Genomic DNA, 21,957 nt, shown 5'->3' with positions numbered 1-21,957 from the left:
TAGCTTGCCTGCATAAGGCAGAGGGTTGTGGTGGAGGGAGTACATTCAGATTGGAGGATTGTGACTAGTGGTGTCCCACAAGGATCTGTTCTGGGACCTCTACTTTTCGTGCTTTTTATTAACAACCTGGATGTGGGGATAGAAGGGTGGGTTGGCAATTTTGCCGACGACAGAAAGGTTGGTGGTGTTGTAAATAGTGTAGAGGATTGTCAAAGATTGCAGAGACATTGATAGGATGCAGAAGTGGGCTGAGAAGTGGCAGATGGAGTTCAACCCAGAGAAGTGTGAGGTGGTATACTTTGGAAGGACAAACTCCAAGGCAGAGTACAAAGTAAATGGCAGGATACCTGGTAGTGTGGAAGAGCGGAGGGATCTCGGGGTACATGTCCACAGATCCCTGAAAGTTGCCTCACAGGTGGATAGGGTAGTTAAGAAAGCTTATGGGGTGTTAGCTTTCATAAGTCGAGGGATAGAGTTTAAAAGTCGCGATGTAATGATGCAGCTCTATAAAACTCTGGTTAGGCTACACTTGGAGTACTGTGTCCAGTTCTGGTTGCCTCACTATAGGAAGGATGTGGAAGCATTGGAAAGGGTACAGAGGAGATTTACCAGGATGCTGCCTGGTTTAGAGAGTATGCATTATGATCAGAGATTAAGGGAGCTAGGGCTTTACTCTTTGGAGAGAAGGAGGATGAGAGGAGACATGATAGAGGTGTACAAGATATTAAGAGGAATAGATAGAGTGGATAGCCAGCGCCTCTTCCCCAGGGCACCACTGCTCAATACAAGAGGACATGGCTTCAAGGTAAGGGGTGGGAAGTTCAAGGGGGATATTAGAGGAAGGTTTTTTACTCAGAGAGCGGTTGGTGTGTGGAATGCACTGCCTGAGTCAGTGGTGGAGGCAGATACACTAGTGAAGTTTTAAGAGGCTACTAGACAGGTATATGGAGGAATTTAAGGTGGGGGGGTTATTATGAAAGGCAGGGTTTGAGGGTCGGCACAACATTGTGGGCCGAAGGGCCTGTACTGTGCTGTACTATTCTATGTTCTAGGAACCTCGTGGTGTGAGACTTCAGGCCCTTCAACCTTCTAGACTTTTCCTACCCGGTTACTGCCCATACAACTTGCTGAATTGCCTCGTATTTTCCATCTTATCTCGTCATCCACCCTGTTGAACCCCTTCAACACCTAGTGCGTCAACTCCGAAGCGTGCAAACTGATTGGACAGCGGGTTTGGGCCTCTCCTCCAATCGGAGCCTTGCACTGACTTTACCGCTTTCTCTTTCTCACCCCCCCCCACACACACACACCCCCTCTGCGTTGAGTTCTCGCGTGAGATTGCCTTCCTCCGCAAATGAGATCTCGCTTGGGGTGGGCGTGGCCTGAGGTGCGAATTTCTGGAGACGGGTCGGGACGGTGGGCGGGTCCAAAAGCGTGTTCTCGCGAGAGGAGGCGGTGGTTGCATTAGCGGCGTCTCGTGGACACGTGCAGGCGGCGGGCCGGACAAGCGGAGCCGGGGACGAAGCGGCGTGACTGCGGCAACCGAGCGGCCCCGTGAGTACCGCGACCGGGCCGCCAGCCTGAAGGACTGCTGGCCGCCATAGCCGAGCGCCTCCGCTGTCCTCCGGCTGCCGGGAGGGGGAAGGGGCTTCTCCAGGGTGCGCACGTCACTGGGGGTCCCGGCTGTGGCCTGTCCGCTGCTCCAGGCCTCTCACGCTTCACCCTTGGGTTTCTCCTGGCTGTTCCCGGCCCACCGCCTGTCGAGTCCGCCCGAGGACTGTGGCTGGATGGCTGGCAGCGCCCTGTGCCGCAGTGACCCCGGGCTTCTGTATCCAAGGTCGGTCTGGGCCCTGGACTCGGAACACGGCCGAGTCCGGGGTACGGTTAGGTGGCTGGGGCTGGCGAGTACTGGACGTCTGCTTAAGGCTATGTGGAGTCTAGACTAGCTCCCTCATACCATCTTCTTCCCCGACAGTCTTTCTTACCATTGTCCCTCCTGAGTGTTGTAGGTCACTGGACCGCCCCCGTTCACCTTCACCGGCACCGACGGGAGAACGGCCCTTCTGTTTGTGTTTTCAGGTGATAAAAGTCTAGGCTCGCTGGGAGGCTGCACTGAGTGGGTGGTGCTTAGAAACCCTGAGTGTAGAATTTGGGTTGGAGCCATTTCAAGTATTCGTCTCTTTGTGTTGATGGAATGAAGATGCGACTCTCTAAATGGTTAGGGAAGAGTTGCCTTTACTGCCAGCTTGAAGTAAACCTTGGAACAAAATAAAACGAGTTATTGTAGGAGCTCAGCAGATTAGACACCAGGAAGAGAGGTATGGGCAGTGTGGCTAATTGTATTGAATTGGCTTTAGATCACAGGCAGGTCAGCTTTTCCCCATTACAGTATTACCTCAATCTAGATTTCTCTTTAAATTGGTGAGGCCCTCTACTTGCAAAATCATCGTAAGTGGCTTTTTGCCCATAATCGGTGTATCATTTATTTGAATTGGTCGGGTAATACTTTTCCTCTTGTGGGTTAAGTTTTGGTATGTTATAGCTATTGCCCTGGTCTGCCCCTTTTATTTTTTTTATATGCAGTGTGCCTGCAACTAACTAATGTTTTGACTTCATGGTTTTGGCTTTAAGTGCAGTGATGTCTTCTCATGGTCTGTAGTGCATTGGACAGATAGTGAGTGGTGAATTGGAAGCAGCTGCCTTTTGTCATCTTTTTAAGCACTATTGAAAATAGTAACTGTAAAATACTGACCTCCATTTGACAGTTAAGTCACTCTTGGGTTCTTAAACACTTTAATTTGTTCATGTTATTCTGATTCATGTGTAATAAATAACTGTTAAAGCCCAAGTATCGCTTAAATGATCTTTCTCATGGGTAACCAGTTTTGGAAGAGCATCATCTTTAAAAGGTCTGTTTAGCTTCATTTTACCAATTGGTGGGAAGAGTCAGCTTCTGAACTGTTGTCTTTAAGTTTTTATGCAAATCTGACTTCCACCAGACTTTGGCTGTTACATTTCAGTAAACTAAGGTCAGGCAGCAGGAAGAACGGAATGGACAGTCATGGGTAGTAGTGTTGAATTGGATTTAAATCACAGGTCAGAATCAGATTTAATATCACCGGCATGTCGTGAAATTCATCTTTGCTTAGCAGTACAGTACAAATTGTAGTAGAAAAAATGTGAATTGTTAAACTAAGTAGTACAAAAATAGATATTTAAAAAGTAGTGAGGCAGTGTTCATGGATTCAAAGTCCATGAACTGAAGAAGCTGTTCCTTCATTTGCTGAGTGTGTGCCTTCAGGCTTCTGTACCTCCTCCCTTATAGTAACAATGAGAAGAGGGCATGACCTGAGTGATGGGGGTCCTTAATGAAAGCTGCCTTTTTGAGGCATTGCTCCTTGATGTCCTGTTGAATGGTCTTTAGATCACAGGCAGGTCAGCATTTTCTAATTAAAATATCTCCTTAATTTGCAGTTCCCTCAGTTTGCATATCAATGTGTATGTCTTGATGGGTTAAGAATTGAAACTAATTTACACAGGACATTTAATTTGAAACCTACAGAACATAGTCGTCCTGGATTCCTTCTCAGCCTTTTGTCTAAGGTCGTGTAGTGTAGATTGGGTGAAGGAAATCTGCAGAAGCAAAATACTGCAGCTGCTGGAAAGCTGAAGTAAATGCTGAAAGCACTACACTGTACATTTTTTGGGGAAAAAGTTCATTTTGGGTTATTTACTGTTTCATTAAACATTTTGAGATACTTTTTGGAAGCTGTAGATGATTCTATAAAGTTGGAGTGAAGAAGCTGAGACTTTTCTCCTCTGGTCTAGTCAGGTGAGTCGAAGATGGAGGGTGCAACTCGGTATACAGATTTGCACAAGTCCATGCTCGTCTTTGGATAATTGTGCATCACCTGTTTAATGTATTAACACCTTAATACATAATGGGTAACTGACATAGGTAAGCTATTGACTTGAGATTGAGGCTGATCTGTATTTAGGGCAGCGTGATTTATTTGGAAGGCGGCTCTCTTTGTTGATATCAGGTGTCTGAGATAAAGAACGCTCAATTCTGTTGCATGCCATATCACTCAGTTATCTTTCAGTAACTACACTAAATTTCTATACCAGTGAATTTAATTGCTTTTGAAAGTTGGTCTGTCATATCTGTTCTGGGTCAATATCGTGGCTGCATGCAGAATGACGTGGGCATCTGTCACACTGGTATTCATTTCAGTTTACAAATGCTCAAATATAGCTTATTCCTCTATGACTTGGTTAATAACATACCAGACAGTAATAATCTGCAGGCCTGTAACATTCAAAATCATTACAATTACTGAGCCCCATAAATGAAGGAGGCATTCGTTGCCACTAGTGACTGGAGGCCAAGTCATTGGATATATTTAAGGCAGAGGTTGATATATTCTTGATTAGTCAGCATGAAGGGATACGGGGAGAAGGCAGGAGATTGAGGCTGAGAGGGAAAATGGAGCAGCTGTGATCCATTGAATACTTTAACCGACTTCTCCCATTGTACTGTTAAAAGTCAGGAATTACAGGAGACTCATGTCCCACGCCACCAGGTTCAAGAACAGCTGCCTCCTTCAACCATTTGGTTCTTGAACAATGGGCAAAAGCTGAGTCACTACAGTTTAGCAATAAGGTGATCTCTTTGTGCTGAAATGGATTTTGTTTATTATTCTAATTGTCCTTTCCTGTAGAAGAAGATTGTATGATTTGTGTAAATTATATGAATACTGCCTGTTCATGTGTGTACTTGTGTATGTAACGATAAACTTGATTTTGAATTACTTTTTGCCAAGTCTACTTTGACAGCAATCACTAATACGAGACTGCAGATGCTGGAGGAGCTCAGCAGGTCAGGCAGCATCTATGGAGAGGAATAAGTTTTAATGTTTTGGGCTGAGACCCTTCATCAGGAAGTGTCTGACCTGCTGACTTCCTCCAGTAGTTTGTGTTGCTTTACTTTGACAGCACCTCAAAGTCTTGGCATTCACCACAAATCATGACAGAGCAGATGTCTGGAAGTACATCCCCTGACTGGATCTTTTCCTCATGTGCCTTTGTTATTGCTGTGCCTAACTACTGGCACTCCTTGTGCAGTTACTCCATGCGAGTATTTTTGCTGAAGGACAAAAGTGAATCATTGGCTGATCGGTGACATCCTGGGAATAAATTAAAGGCTGATTGGTCCATAGATTCTCGCTTCCCCTTTTTGGAAACCTGGTTAAGATGAAAGCTGTGACTGCTGCTGCAATATTCAAGTGTACGTCCTGTGGGCTTGTCAGCAGTTTGAATCAAATAGTTAACACAATTGTGTATCGCATAAGCATTTAAAATGGAAATAGTTTTGGAGTATATTGTAACACTGGCCCTGATTTGGCGGGGGGGCGGGGGATGGCAACCATAATTGAGGTGAGGAAATTGGGAACTGGCAAGACATTGATCTCCTGTGAGCAGAGCTTAGAACAAAACAACATTACTGACATACAGTGGGAGAGTTTTTTTCAGAGCGCCGAACGAAGATGGTGGAACCAGTCCAGTAGTGTACAGGTTTCTGCAACACTACTATGACTCTTGGCACCTGAGTTCAATTCCAGCGCAGTTTGTAAGAAGTTTGTACATCTTTCCCATGTGTTTCAGTACTCTTCTCTCCCAGGGTCCAAAGATGCACAGGTTCGGTTAATTGGTCATTGTAAATTGTACTGTGATCAGGCTAGGGTCAAGTGGGTGGGAAGGGTCTGTTCTGTGCTGTATCTCTAAATAAATCAAGTTCCTCACCAGGTATGAGTGGAGACTTTAGTGAAAAGTAGAGCAAAGGTTAAAATGGGTGAGGTCAGCTCAAGGTTATGCTTGCTGAAGGGGCTGGTCTTTGTGCATACACAGTCATAAGATGCATAATTTCAATGGTCTGACCTTTACTGTTAGAAGCTATTTCACATAATGCTGCTGGATGTAAATGAAGCTGGCCATAAGAGTTCTCATGTGATTAGTTTTTGACATCCTCCAACATTCGGGAGATCATCATTGAGCTGAGTCTGTATTACAAGAAACTTTTGAGCTAGCAATACTATTGGAAATGCAAGATTTGCCAGGCATGTACTTGAGCCCGTCACCTACTGTGGCTTAGGCTGCTACATCAGCTTGCCGGAATCCTTTGTCCTTGGATGATCTCTTTCAAATTGTTCCCAGGTGTAGCCAATCTCAACGATCCTTCCCCTCCCAGGGATGAGATCTTTGGAGCTTCTGTTGGCCTTTCTGTAGCCCTGGGTTTTTACAGGATGGAGTTGCTAGTCCCTTGTCCAACCCTTGTTTCGTAGTCAGGCTATATGGTGGTGTTTCCAGGCAAGTGGAGTGGGTAAAATTAATCCTCTAAGTGGAATAACTTGTCCCATTGAATTTATGTCCTATTTTATTTTCCTATTAGATATGCAAACAACCTGGTGCCACCTCACTTGTCCTTGGAAGTGGCTTGTGGGTAGATATTTATATCTGGTGTAGAAGCATCCATGCTGTTTGGTTTATAAAGAACCTGGAAGAACGTGTACTCCTTTGAAAGGTTATGCAGCACACACTAAGAACAGACTTTTTTACTAAGCTGAATGAAACATAACTGAGATGAAGCCACACTCAGGTTGGAGGAACAACACCTTATATTCCATCTGGGTAGCCTCCAACCTGATGGCATGAACATTGACTTCTCAAACTTCAGCTAATGCCCCACCTCCCCCTCGTACCCCATCTGTTATTTATTTTTATACACATTCTTTCTCTCACACTCTTTTTTTTCTCCCTCTGACTATACCCCTTGCCCATCCTCTGGGTCCGTCCGTCCGTCCCCGCCCCCGTCTTTCTCCCCAGGCCTCCTGTCTCATGATCCTCTCATATCCCCTTTGCCAATCAACTGTCCAGCTCTTGGCTCCATCCCTCCCCCTCCTGTCTTCTCCTATCATTTCGGATCTCCCCCTCTCCCTCCCCCTCCCACTTTCAAATGTCTTACTAACTCTTCCTTTAGTTAGTCCTGATGAAGAGTCTTGGCCTGAAACGTTGACTGTACCTCTTCCTAGAGATGCTGCCTGACCTGCTGTGTTCACCAGCAACTTTGTGTGTTACTGAAATTTAAATGTTGCTTTCACATTGCACTGAATCAGTGATGCAGATGGTGGTCATGAGGTGTATGAAATGGCTTTCCACTCCTGATGTACTGGACGCAGCATTTTACTTGCGCCATTTCATGATGCACTCTTGCAGTACCACATCCTCCCTTTGATAATAGATGACACTAAATCAGTTGTGCGCCATGGTTGCACACATTATTTGTAAACTCTGCTACTCCAATTCCACTAAAATAATTTGGACAAGATTAATACAACTACACCAATCGATATCTTAAAGGGAAATTGACAAGTTTGTTACAGGGCAGAATCAAGAGGGGACCCTGTAGATGCGAGGAGTTGGATTTCAAGATCGGTTCATCACATGTTAGCGTGAATTGAAGACATTTACAGTAAGAGTAAATGGGTGTTCTCAGAATTCAAAGACTAAGGATAGTTCTTGGCACTCAAGAACTTGCTCTCTTTTAAAAAGAAAGATTGAGTTGTAAGCTATCCATCTTTGCCAGAGATGGAAAGCGACCCTAAACTGACAATGTCTGGACTCTGCCAACAGGATTTAGAAAGATTGATTGGGTAAAAGCTGAGCAGATGAGTTTAAAATAAGAAAATGTTGGTCCTTGATATCCGGTGAGATGAATCAGAAGGAAAGTTAACTAACTGGACATGCAGTAGAGCTGTAGACCAGTGGTGGACAGAAGTATTTTGTTCATGAACCAACTTGGTTTTTGATGCAATAAAAAATTCAGAAAGCAAATGGCCTTTTTGGGAATTTAGGAATAGTTTTACAATTCTACTGTTGGTAAGGTGTGTAGGACTGTGGTTTTGTCGGTAGTACAGAAAGGATTTGCTAGACTGTTTCATGAATGCAAAGATTGCCTCATCACATGACTTAAAGTTAGACCTGTATCGTGAGGTAATTTTGAGAGGAAAGATCTTGAGAGTCATGAGGTGGATATTGAGATTCCTCCACAAGTGGAAGAGTTGAATGGGGGCAGATTTGTTGGAATTTTTTAGGCTCATGAATCTCTAGAATTCTCTACCCTGGACGGCAGTGGTGACTGGAATATGGGACACATTTAAAGATTGTGGAATTGAAGTCAAAAGGAATTCACACCATTTGGCCTTTAGAAGTGTGGGAGGGGGGAGAAGAAGCACAATTGCTAAGTAATCACAGTGTCTGCTTTGGAAAAACACAAGATGACTTTGAAGAGATTGCATTGGGGTATATGGAAAGTTTTTTGATATAGACCTTTATGGACAATATCAATATGTCCCTTTATGAAAACAATGTGGCCAGTTCCTAGTTACTGGGTCCATCTGCTTACTACCTTCTCCAGTGACAGGCACAAAACCTTTGTAAAATTCTAGTAAATTGTAAATAATAAACAAGAAAATCTGCAGATGCTGGAATCCAAAGCAAAACAGAAAATGTTGGAAGAACTCAGCAGGTCAGGCAACATCCACAAGAATGAACAATCAACATTCAATTGGAATGAAAGGGGAACATGACAGAATGAAATAGTTGGGGGAGGAGGATAGCTAGAAGGTGATAGGTGAAGCCAGGTGGGTGGGAATGGTTTAAAAAAAAAGGGCTAGAGAAGAATGAATCTAATAGTGAATCATGGGAGAAAGGGAAGGGGGCAGGGGACTGGCGGGGTGGGGGGGAGGTAAGAGGCCAGTGTGGGGAATAGAAGAGGAGGGAGGGATTTTTTTTTTAACTGGAAGGAGAAATTGATGTTCATACCATCAGGTTGGATGCCACCTGGACAGAATATCAGGTGTTGCTCTTCCACCTTGAAAGTAGCCTCATCATAGCAGGAGAAGAGGCTATGGACCAGCGTTGTCAGAATAGGAATCACAATTTAAGTGTTTGGTCACCGGGAAGTTCAGCTTTTGGTAGGTGTACAGTCTGTACTTGCTAGTCCCTTGAGGTAAAATCTTACTGGAGCCCAACAGACAGCTTTTACATGATCTGTCTCTCTTCTGGTGCTGGGCTCTGAGCAATCAGATTACTTTGAGGCATGCTCTTAAAATTTCACTTAGACTATTTAAACTACAGATGTAATGAGTCATGTAGTTCTGGCACATACTTGAGCAGTTGTTGTCCTAAATTTTCTTGGCAGGCAGCAATACATGAAGCATTAAATATATTATAACTTGATTGTATTGTGGTCTAAGTCTGGTTACGAAAATGGTGTAAAACCTGTCAATTGACCGAGGTAGTCCTAACCCAAACCTTTTGGGGAAAATACTAGTCTCTGGTTGCAAGTATTTTGTATGATTTTTCTATTATTGAGTTGCCTGCTAAGGGAGCTTGCTTTTTGTCATTTGTTTATTTTAATCAGTTGGAAGAACTGATGATGCAATATTATGGTAAAATTTTCTGACTTGGATACTGCTTGCCACAGCCAGGCATATTCAGCTTTTGAGAATTCCTTTCTCAACCTCTCAGCTCACATTGTGAAGCACTGAAGGAAAGCATGTATGAAGTGCAGAATGTAGACGGCTGTTGACAAGTGACTTAGTACAAATTTGGTAAATGGCGTGTTGTGGTGAAATAGAGTAATGGTGCTATGGTAGGAAAAGTGGAAATGTGGTATACTATCCAGCCAGAGACTAAAATACTGTTTTGGGTTTCCTTGTACACTGATTTTTAAAAAGTATTCACCTCCCCTTGGAAGTTTTCATGTTTTATTGTTTTACAATATTGTATCACAGTAGATTTCATTTGGCTGTTCTGAGATCATGTCAAAGTGAAAACAAATTTCTATAAATTGCTCTAAATACATTACAAATTGTTAAACAAAATTATTGATCATAATTACTTGCCCCCTTCAGTCAGTATTTAATAGATGCATCTTTGGCAGCAATTACCGCTTTGAGTCTGTGTGGATAGGTCTCCATCAGCTTTGCACGTCTTGACACTGCAATTTTCTCCATTCTTAAGAAAACTGCTCAAGCTTTGTCATATTGTATGGGGATCATGAGTGAATAACCCTTTTCAACTCCAGCCACGAATTTTCAATTGGATTGAGGTCTGGGTTCTGACTTGACCACTCCAGGACTTTAACTTTGTTTTTAAGCCATTTCACTGTAGCTTTGGCTTTATGCTTGGGGTTATTGTCTTGCTGGAAAACAAATCTTTTCCCAAGTCAGTTCTTTTGCAAACTGCATCAGGTTTTCCTCCAGGAGTTCCCTGTATTTTGCTGCATTCATTTTACCTTCTACCTTCACAAGCCTTCCAGGGCCTGCTGCAATGAAGCATCCCCACAGCATGATGCAGCCACCACCATGCTTCACGGTAAGGATGTTGTGTTTTTGATGTGCGGTGTTTGTCTTACGCCAAACATAGTGTTTAGTCTGATGGCCGAAAAGCTCAATTTTGGTTTCATCAGATCATAGAACCTTCCAGTTCACTTCAGCGTCTCCCACATGCCTTCTGGCCTGAGCTCTAGCCAAGATTTCAAGTGAGTTTTTTCAACGGTAGCTTTCTCTTTGCCAATCTCCCATAAAGCTGCAACTGGTGAAGCACCTGGCAACAGATGAATGTACAGTCTCTCCCATCTCAGCCGCAGAAGCTTGTAACTCCTCCAGAGTTGTTATAGGTCTCTTGGTGGCCTCCCTCACTAGTCTCCTTGCATGGTCACTTGTTTTTGAAGATCGCCTTCTCTAGGCAGATTTACAGCTGTGCCATATTCTTTCCATTTCTGATGATTGACTTAACTGTACTCCAAGAGATTACTCACTGACTTGGAAGTTTTCATGTATCTATCTCCAGATATATGCTTTTGAATAACCTTTACGCAGAGTTGCTTGGAGTGTTCTTTTGTCTTCGTGATGTGTTTTTTGCCAGGATACAGACTTGCCTGCAGTTGGACCTTCCAGATACAGGTGTATTTTTACTACAATCAGGTCTCCAAAAACGGATCTCCATTTAACTGTGACTTCTAAAACCAATTGGCTGCACCATTGATTTGATGTGTCATATTATAGGTGAAGAATATTTATGCAATTAATTATTTTGTTTTGTATTTGTAATTAATATCTGTTTTAATTTTGATGCAAGTCTTTTTCTGTTGATCACTGTCAAAAAAGCCAAACTAAATCCACTGTGATTCAGTGTTGTAAAACAAAACACGAAAACTTCCAAGGGAGGGTGAATACTTTTTATAGGCACTGTACATGAGACAAAGTTGAAAGCTACATGAAGCTTCTCCTTACACCCAAATGGGCTTGACTCCAAATTAGTTTTGCATTAAATTAGTTGAATTGCAAATTATCTGCTATTTTCACTGGACAGAAAATCCAAATATAACATTAACGTTAATTGCAACGTGGATGAAGTATAAAATGAGGGAATTTTACTAGACTCAACGTGAAGTTGCTGAGTTAATGTTTGTTTTCTTTTTCTTTTTAAATCTTTTTATTGAATAAGTATACAAAAAGGTAAACCATATAAACATTAATACAATGTTAAAATATAATAGAATTCCAGAAGGTATCAATACCAAAAAAAATACTACAAACAATGTAATTTAAACATAAAAAACCAAGATAACATAATAGTATACTAAATTTTATATATATATCAATGGAAAAAAAAAGAAAAAAAAAACCCCCAAAAAAAACCCACCGTGCAACTAACTAAAAGCAAAGCAAAGCAATGGGCTAACTTGAAACCAAACAGAGTTAAACTTAAAATCACGTCCTCAATCCCGACCTCCTTTAAAAACAGTGGGAAAAAAAACAAGAAGGGTATGTATTACATTAAATGAAAGTATCGAATAAAAGGTCCCCCAATCTGTTCAATTTTAAATGAAGAATCATAAAGGTTGCTTCTAATTTTCTCCAGATTCAAACATAAAATCGTCTGAGAGAACCAAAAAAAGGTAGTTGGAGCATTAAGCTCTTTCCAATGTTGTAAAATACACCTTTTCGCCATTAAAGTAAGAAATGCGATCATTCTACGGGCTGAAGGGGAAAGATTACTAGAAATTTTAGGAAGTCCAAAGATAGCAGTAATAGGGTGAGGAGAGATATCTATATTTAATACCTTAGAAATAATATTAAAATGTTTGGAGTACTCTATACAGTTTTACTCACCAAGTTGAGATGGAATGTTCTTGTAATGGCAGCAGTTCAGACAAATTCCCTGGGTTGGGCATGTTAGTCCTGTTTTTAGATTAAAGCATAAATAATGAAATATGAGCTTAAAATCTGTAACATTGTGGGCTGTAATAAAGGAGATATTGGGAGGATGTTTCAGTGGGTTTTGCAAGCCCATTGCTCTCAATCTTAAATAGACTTGTTTGAAAATAGGAGATATTGAGGGGCATTTTGGAAAGTTAGATGCATAAATTTTCATGAATACTTGGAGTGTATTAAGGACAGTGAGTAAAATGCTCATGATTTCTGAGCTGCCAGTCTAATTAGTAAAATCTGCAGTATAAACAAGCCAAATGCTTATTGTGTCTTCCTGCATTTGTTCAGCCATTCTCATTGTGGTCTATTCACGTACCCTTCTATTGCATTCATCCACTTCATGTTTACTGGTTTTCACCTTGCTACATCTGTCATATCGACTATTTGAAGTGATAGTCTCACATTGTCTAGATGTAGGGTCAATGGTCCTTGGGATGGGTGAATTTTATCCATTTAGTTGCAAGTAGACAACCCCTTGGTCACTGACCCTTAGTTGTACTTTTTGCAACTTCGGGCAAGATCCTTTTGGCACCAGTTTTGACCAGCCCTGCCTAAGAATTCAAAACCTTTGAATAAAATCAGACCTGAATCTCAAAGCGTTTGCCTACCTGCCATCGAGGCTATATACACGGAAAGGTGCTGAAAAAGAGCCAATAACATATGAAGGATCTCTTTTATTATGCTTATTGACAGTTTGGAAGTGGTTTGTTTAAAATAAGACTCCTTTTGCCTGGAAGAAAACGTTCTGACACGTAGACAAACAACTGGCAATTTGCATTCATGGTGATATAAATTTAAAGTTTGACTCTACAAATTCTACATTCTAGCGATGCACAGTAGAGCATCCTGACATGTTGCATCACTGTGTGGTACTGAAACTACACTGTGACTACAGGAAGGCTGTACAACAGGTGGTCAAAATGCCCAATAAGGTTGGGGGGGGGGGAGAGGGTTCAAACTGGCAGGTGATGTGCAAAAGTCTTTCAAAGTTTGTGGGAATTTCTTGGGCAAGAGTTGATTTCTTCAGTGGTTGATCATTTCGGTCCTGATTGCGTATTAGTTGTTTGGATGGATATGACAAAATTGATAAGTTTCTGAGGGAGGCAATAATGGAAAGATAGTCCATAATATTTTAACATTTGGGTGTCAACTTTATGCATTCACTTCCTGACAGTATCAGAAACTATTATGAAAAACAGTGCATCCATTAAATATGCATTGGTGCCCCTTTCTGCTGTATATGAATATGTTAAACTTTAAATTCCCTATAACAAAAGTTCATGGGATGTAGGTTAAAAGCACGGCTTATTGTTTGCAAAGATGATGTTAATATTTTTTGAGATTTGTGTAATTTCCATGGTTTGCAAATCCTTGGTCAAACAAGACAGTTGGCCTTTGGGCTGTTAAGCTTCCCAAGAACTTCATTTTAACAGTGAAAGACAGTAGTTATGCAAGCCTCTAAGGTACAGTTCCCATGAAATTAAAGACTTCTTGAATACATCAGTTGTAAGTTGTTCCATGTTTTATTTATAAGTTTTTCAGAGATTATATGATGCAGAATGGAGTTGTAGATGAGCACTATTGTGCTGCTGGTTTATGTCATGTGGCAATAGGCCACTTTGAAGTGATGAATCCATTGAGTGTCCACAGTTTGGTATTTGTACTGTCCTTTTCTGCTGGGTGCTTTTTTGAAATGTAGGCTTGTGGTTACTTGGAGGTCTCATTATCCCCCAACTTATTTTTTTAATCGTTGACTAAAATTAGTACTTAATTTTGTATTCCATTTACCTCTTTTATTTTTGTAATGAGATGAGCCCTTTTGAAAGCTGTTTTGCATAACTTGGGTCATCAGCAATGCGCAACTGCATCCAGCAGGAGGCACTTTTAAAGTGTCTTGTGTAAATTGCCCTTTAACCAATACAGAGAAGACCCGAGTGTGCAGGATGAGGTTACAGACATTAGAATCGCAAGTAACATAGAAACATAGAAAACCTACAGCACAATACAGGCCCTTTGGCCCAAATTGGTGAAGAAATCCACCAGAAAGCACATTTGAGCCCAATTATCACCCATTACTAAAGTGCCTGGCACTGATGTTTTTAAAGCACTTCTATTCACATACATCCTTGATTCTACTTGCCAATGAGAGATTTTAATGGAAGATTAGTTATACAACTTCGGAAGCTTCTTGCTGATCTAAGAAAACATGAGTGTGTGGCTTGAAGGTAAAATGGACTGAAAGTCACTGAAAGTAAGCATGCAGGTACAGCAGGCAGTGAAGAAAGCTAATGGCATGCTGGCCTTCATAACAAGGGGAACTGAGTATAAGAGCAAAGAGGTCCTTCTGCAGCTGTACAGGGCCCTAGTGAGACCACACGTGGAGTACTGTGTGCAGTTTTGGTCTCCAAATTTGAGGAAGGACATTCTTGCTATTGAGGGAGTGCAGCGTAGGTTCACAGGGTTAATTCCCGGGATGGCAGGACTGTCATATGTTGAAAGATTGGAGCGACTGGGCTTGTATACACTGGAATTTAGAAGGATGAGAGGGGATCTAATTGAAACATATAAGATTATTAAGGGATTGGACATGCTGGAGGCAGGAAGCGTGTTCCTGCTGATGGGTGAGTCCAGAACCAGAGGCCACAGTTTAAGAATAAGGGGTAGGCCATTTAGAACGGAGTTGAGGAAAAACTTTTTCACCCAGAGAGTGGTGGATATATGGAATGCTCTGCCCCAGAAGGCTGTGGAGGCCAAGTCTGGATGCTTTCAAGAAAGAGATGGGTAGAGCTCTTAAAGATAGCGGAATCAAAGGTTATGGGGATAAGGCAGGAACTGGATACTGATTGTGGATGATCAACCATGATCACAGTGAATGGAGGTGCTGGCTCGAAGGGCTGAATGGCCTCCTGCACCTGTTGTTTATTGGACTAATTCAGGAATTTGGGTAGGCCAGGAGCAATGGAAAGGCTGTGCCAGAGTGTGCAATGTGAAGAAGATACTTTTGATATATAAGACATACAGTTTTGCATCTCTTGAATGTCTCAATTTCTAAACTACTTTGAAGCTTATTTATATTATAAGAACCAGCCAGTTTGCTCAAGATCAATGTGGTGATAACTGGATCAGTTCATTGATAAGGAATGAGTATTGTCGGGGCACAGGATCCCTTTTTTGGACAGTTCTTTAGTCGAGGGGCATTATTCATGGTGCAAATGTAACGAAAACCAATTTCCCCCGGGATCAATAAAGTATGACTATGACTTGTACCGAGCAGGAATAGAACACTGGCATTTACTTTCCTGTCCTTCCAGGATTCTTCAAGCAGACATTCTCAATTTTAGTAGTATCATACAATGTGATTAACGTTTGGGCAAGTGAGATGCATTTGAATTTAAAATCTTGCTGCCAGATTTCAGCAGGAAATCAATTTCATTGGAGATGATTAACTGCCCTCCAGAATGAGTGTTTAACTCTGTTTCCCAAATATTCTCAAGCTTTTGTCACAAGCTGCCATTTCTGAATGGTAGGAAGTGAGGCAATGTAGAATAACTTTTGCAAGCTTCTACTTAATCAGATGGTTTGCTAGAATGGACCTACTGCAGATATGCTGCTTTTGATTTGTGCAGTTAATGTTTTGAAAATCATGCTACACTTAAACGTTTAATTCTGTGTTGGACAAGCATGCTGATGACTAGAGAACTGTTATGTCCCTGTGCAGTTGTAATTCCAGATTGTTTTTTTTTCTCTCTTAGAAAAGTGGTGCCTCTTAGATTCATACCCTATATTGAGCTTCATTTAAAAATTCATCTCTGCAGTTGGTTTCTTCCAATTTGTTACTGATTTAGATTGCTAGGAGGGTTTCTTACTTGGCACTTGACCTGAAGCCTGTATCCCAGTTGTTCTCAGTTTTTTTTTCCCAACAAGCTCCTTGGGACAGTGGTAAGCATTTTAAAGTTGGCAGTTTGGGTGCTGGGGGCAATGAGGTTGTCACAGTTTTGTTTTGCCCCTTAGAATGAAAAATGTTGAATTCTGATTAACTTGCCTCCATTTGAGATGAAAAGTACTGTTATAGATATGTTCAAGATGAAAGAAGCTTGAATTGGGCACTAATTGACTAGTCCCTCTGAAGCTGTTGTTTTGAAAAGACTCGCATTTATGCAAGTCCCCCCCCCCCTTACTAATTCTTTAGACAGGATACTGCATTGGGACTTGAACTTCGATTTTTGAAATCAAAAATTAAGCTTTCAATCCAATTAGTCTGGACTCTTAACACATCATTCTCAAGACCAATGGCACTTGTGCCTGAAGTATTTCAACTCCTAACTGGCCACATACACCAACCCCACTCTTTAAACAGGACACCACAGCAGCATAGTGGTGAGTATATTACAGCTTGGGGTGCCAGAGTTCAATCCCAGCATCCTCTGGGGAATGCATGGGTTTTCGTTGGGTGTTCTGGGTCCCTCCCACAGTCCAAAGATACATTGGGTCATTGTAAATTGTCTCGTGATTGGTTTAGGGTTAAATTTGGGTTGCTGGGCAGTGTGGCTCAGAAGAGCCAGAAGGGCCTATTCCACACTGTACAGTACCTCTAAATAAATGCTACTGGCCCAGTCTGCTTGCAATAGTATCTGTTAAGTCCAGGGCCATCCACAGGAATAGGTGGGATGCCAGAGTAATGATTGCATAAAGCAAAAGGGATTTATTGGTTTCTTCAGATTGACTTCTCCATTTTAGACATGTTGGCATGCCTAAGGGATTAGTCAGACTTCAGAATGGTCTGAACTACTCTAATCTTGAACTAGATTCCTCTAACTTTTTAAGTGCTTTGTTTATGAAAGGTATTTTTGGGTGTGGCAAGTACCACAATACCAGATATTCAGTTAACAAGGCTGTCTTCTATTAATGAACTGCAGTGTGATTTATTACAACTGGAACAACTTGGTGAATATGATTTGTCTTTAATTCTATTCAGTTTGTCCTGAAACTATCAATAATGAAGTAATGCTGGTGTATTATTTGGTTTTGGTACCTGAGGTCCTGGATTCAGGAAAGTCATTGTACTGCAAAGTGTGGCAAAAGTATTCAAGATTGTATGCAAATAGCCAGATCAGATTTTAAAGGTCTGTATAAAAAAAATTGTACCATAGGTTCAGTTGATAATGGTAGTAAAAGTCAAGACCGTTGACAGTATTCATAATGGATTATTGAAACAGCATTGACTTAGTATCTGTGCAATATTCAGGCCTTTTTCAAATGGGACCTCATTAGGCCTGGAGAATACTGGAGAAATTGGTGTTCCAGTTTCTGCAGTGAAGTGTACTGAAAATTTTGTCACAGATTTCTTTGCTTTCACATTTCACTGTTTGAAGGTGAATCTGTAGTATTTCCCACTTGGAGCAAATTATATTGAGAGGTAACTTATTTGCATAGTATGCAACTTCATTTTGTTAACTTCGATAGCATTAGCCAGGTTAGTCTTTGTTATTCCCAAATTAGTCATGATTTCAATAAAGTTAATTTGTCCTGGTTTGAATATGCATAGATGTAGTTTGTCATTGTTGGACAAGTTGATGGTGCTAAATGTGAAAGGAAGGAACAGAATTCAAATTTATTTTGCTTTGAAGAACAACTTGCTCCTAAATTCTGCAGATGGACTTTGCACAGCAAAGTACTGTATAACATTCAAATATTAAATATTAAATGGATAGCATGCAAAGACATTGTTGCTCTTAGTATTTTAGTTCTTGGTTATGTACTAAATTGAAGGTGTTTGCATTGATATTTAAATATTTGAATGAGCTGAAATGTTTTAAGCTATTTGGTTTTTAAAATGTAGTTAGTAACTTGTAACCCTGCTATTAAGATCTTTTTTGCTGTCAAACATTGGAAAGAAAGGAAGCAACAGATGTAGCAGACTCTTGTAAACTGAAAACAGCATTGCTTGCCAAAGAAATTGTACATGTGCCACATTCTGGTTGTCACAACCTCCATTACTGGTGCAGGAAGACTGGTGAATCAGATTCGAGCTGTTCTTCCATGAAAGTCATCTTTAATTCTTCTTTCCAGGATGAGGTCACTCTCAGGGTGGAGGAGCAACATCTCATTGTGCCTGGGGAGACTCCAACCTGATGGCATAAACATCGATTTCTTCTGGTTCCCTCTTCTATTTCCCTACTTTTGCCTCTTCTCGACTGCCAGTCACCTCACTGGTGCCTCTCCTTCCCTTTCTCCTATTGTCCACTTTGACAGATTACTTCCTCTCCATCCCTTTACCTTTCCCACCCACCTGACTTGTCTATCACCTTGTTGTTGTCCTTCTACCTTTTTATTGTGGTGTCTTCCCCCTTTCCAGTCATGAAGAAAGGTTTCAGCCCGAAATGTTGATTGTATTCATTTCCATTAATGCTGCCTGACTGAGTTCCTCCAGCATTTTGTGTTGATTTGGATTTTGATTTCCAGCATCTGCAGAATTTCTTGTGTTAATTGACTGCAAAGTGCTTTCAGATGCTCTGATAGCTCCCTCGTGTCATAAGAAGGAAGTCCTACAGTGTCAGATGTATCTACCGAATAAGATGTTAAATAATTCCAGGCTGGTATAGAGTGCTGAGAGATCTTTTTGAACAAGCTATTGACCCTGATTGTGTTTTTAAGAGAGATAACGTGGTAACAGACTCTTTTGGCCCAATGAGCCCATACTGCCCAATTGTACCCTTGTGACTGATTAACCTACTAACTTGTCTGTCTTTGGGGTGTACAACCAGAGCATCCCAAGAAAACCCTCGTGGTCATGCGGAGAGCATACAATCTGCTTACAGACAGTCGTGGGTATTGAACCCTGGTCACTGGCACTGTAATAGTATTATGCTAACCATGCTATGGGGCTGCCTCATAAGTATTTATTGCTCTGTTAATATTTATCCTTCCTCTCTAAAACATCATTTTGTTACTAGTGTAAGAAGTTCCCTAACTAATTTGCTACCATTCTACTTTAATTACAACAGTGACTACACTGCAGTAAGTTTTATGGATGTAAGGATAAAACTGCAGATGCTGAAATAACCGAAACCAGTTACTTTTGGATCAAATACCCTTCATCAGAACTGATAAAGAAAGTTGGTCTCTGTAGCTTAGTAAGTGTTGGTGGTGGGGAGGAATAGCAAGCACAAATAGCCAGTCCTGATACAAACAGAAACTACAAATTATATAAAGTTAGAGAAATTGATAGTGTCCCAGGTATGTGTTCCTCAATTTGTTGAGTCTCACAACTGTGCAGGAGGCTATAAACTTCAGTGTAGGAAGGTGAATTAATATAGCGGGCAACAATTCCATTCACTTCCTTATCTTATTCCAGTTCCTCCTGGCAGGACATACTATTCACGTACCCAAATCCAGACTCTGGGAAAAGACTTTCTAATCTGACCTTTGTCATGGCAAGGTACAATCCTGTGGATAAGAAAAAGATTCAAGATGTCTCAACCACATGAGGAAAAATAATAACCTTAACTGGTTTGTGGGAATCCTTGGTCCATCACTGCTTAATGGAGGTGTTTGGGATGATACTGAGATCCTTGTTCATAGATCAGCACGTCAAAAGTTAGTGTACCTGGTGGAGCAAGTGCATCACCCACCAGTCAAGCAACAGACAATACCACCTACGGTAGTGTGTAGTTTTCACACTGGTCCTGTCAGTCTCTCCAAGAGAAGACAGTTATCAAATATCAGGTGTGACTAGGATGCTGTTTTTTTACTTGGCCTCTTTGTAATCTCATAAACTGAAGTAGTCAATTGCATATGCATCTGTATTGTAGTATCACATGAGCATTTGTGGGAAACCGCGTCAAGTGGCTGCTTCTGCGTTTTCTCCACAAAGCTGTGAGTTCCACTTCAATTATTTCACATGCAATGTTACTTTAAAGAACTACCATTTATACCTTTGCATTGACTACTTTTAAAAGCATTTTTTCAAACATGAGCACCGTTCCCTCTGCATTACTCTACACATTTATGATGTGTTGCACAACTTCAGTTGTCTGCATAGTCTAGTTATCATTTTTTTAAATTGCTGGTACGAACAGAATTGTTCCTGTAGTGTCTTCTGTAGCCTTTAATCATCCTAGGATGTTGCTGTTGCCAGTCGTTTCTCTGATGTGTCAAGTCTTCTGTAATGTAGCTGTGAAGAGGTTTGGTTTATAAAATCAATTGTTTTACATCTATCATAAAACTATCTTCAGATGCTCATTCCACAGATGCTTCCTTTGCCTTGTCCCATGTTTTGATCTTGACCTAGTAATGAGCAATGTGTGACTTGTGCATGTACATGCTTATCTACCCAAATGTGAGTGCATTATATTTAAAGGAAAATTTCAAGCAGTAGATGGTCTGTGGGCTGCTTTCCAAATCTTGCATTGTGCTGGAAAATTCTTGGAGCAGTACTTTCAATACTCAAACACTTGTCTCCAACCAACTCTTCAGTTGTAATATTTGCATAAACTGCTTATGAAGTGATCTCAGAAGAGTCCATTTAGCCTTGTTCAGTAATTCTTTGTTGACTGTTTTATAACCTCTTAAGCTAGCAAACTTGTCTGCCTTTTGTTTTCAGTTGATGGTCTTGTATGCACCGATTTGCAGTCTGCTGTTCTCTTCTTCAGCCTTAACTTCATGGATCCTATTGATGTGCTTTAATAACTGAATCTTCTCAAATTTCCAAAGAATTTTGAGCTGGGCTGTGTAGTACAGTTGTCTACGATGTCAATTTGCAAAGCAGTGCATAATGTATGTGCTATGGAGTCACAATATTCTGCAAGACATCTTTTTCTTAGGGCAGTATTTGAGTTTGTTGGATCATTGTTGCTGGTCACATGTATGTGCCTGATTCAAGAGAAGATGCAGCTAAGAAGTGTGGAGAATCCTGAGACTGGAATCTAGCATTGCATTTTTACTCTAATACTTCAAATTGAGAATTGTTTTTTCTTAAGTACAAGTTGTATTTTCACACAGATGCTCTACTGCTTGAATTTTTCCACAAATGTGGAATAAGCACCTGAAGGCAGTTCCACTCATGTAAGTTGTTACACTGATCCAGAATACTCAACTTGCTGTGACCAGAAATTGGATGCAGAACTGAGTTCAAAATTACAAATATGAAGAATCTTCAAATTAATTTGTAACTGTGAATTTACAAGAATAATTCTTGACTGATTATAGATAGCAACATCTATGGATCTAAGATTGTATTATGTAAAATTTTGTAATCTGCACTTCGGAGTAATGTGTCTCTCATCTAAAAGGGAAAGGAATGCATTTCCTTTTTTAGCCTGCTGAGCAGTCTATTACTGACTGTTTTGGAAGTGAACACAAGTTTCCATTAATAAGTTGATTTGAACTGTTCACCTTGGACTAAATGGTACCTAGATGCACAAAGTGCAGACAACAGCCCAGAGTTTAACATTCAATTTATTCTGCTGTACTTTCCAATGAGTTACTTTAACTTCAAACAAGCTTTTTAGCTATGTAAATATAGATACCTACCACTCAAGCTATGTTCCTAAAAGTGGTGAAATCTGTGCTACAGTGGTCATTATAGCAGCATATTTATTTGTGCTGCTGTGCTGGTAAC

General features: G+C 40.9%; 1 protein-coding gene across 1 annotated transcript in view; it reads left to right on the top strand.

Annotated features, from left to right (window-relative positions):
• The first annotated feature begins 1,442 nt into the window (after positions 1-1,442).
• Positions 1,443-21,957, top strand: part of akap1b (A kinase (PRKA) anchor protein 1b) — a 54,978-nt gene continuing 34,463 nt past the window's right edge. Inside the window, exon 1 of the mRNA XM_063030998.1 lies at positions 1,443-1,554. The gene's annotated coding sequence lies outside the window, so the exon portion shown is untranslated. The remainder of the gene's footprint in view (positions 1,555-21,957) is intronic.

This window comes from Mobula hypostoma, chromosome 23, assembly GCF_963921235.1.
Source record: "Mobula hypostoma chromosome 23, sMobHyp1.1, whole genome shotgun sequence".
NCBI classification, from domain to species: domain Eukaryota; kingdom Metazoa; phylum Chordata; class Chondrichthyes; order Myliobatiformes; family Myliobatidae; genus Mobula; species Mobula hypostoma.
Note: the sequence above shows the minus strand (reverse complement) of the source record. Positions and strands in the feature narration are given on the sequence as shown.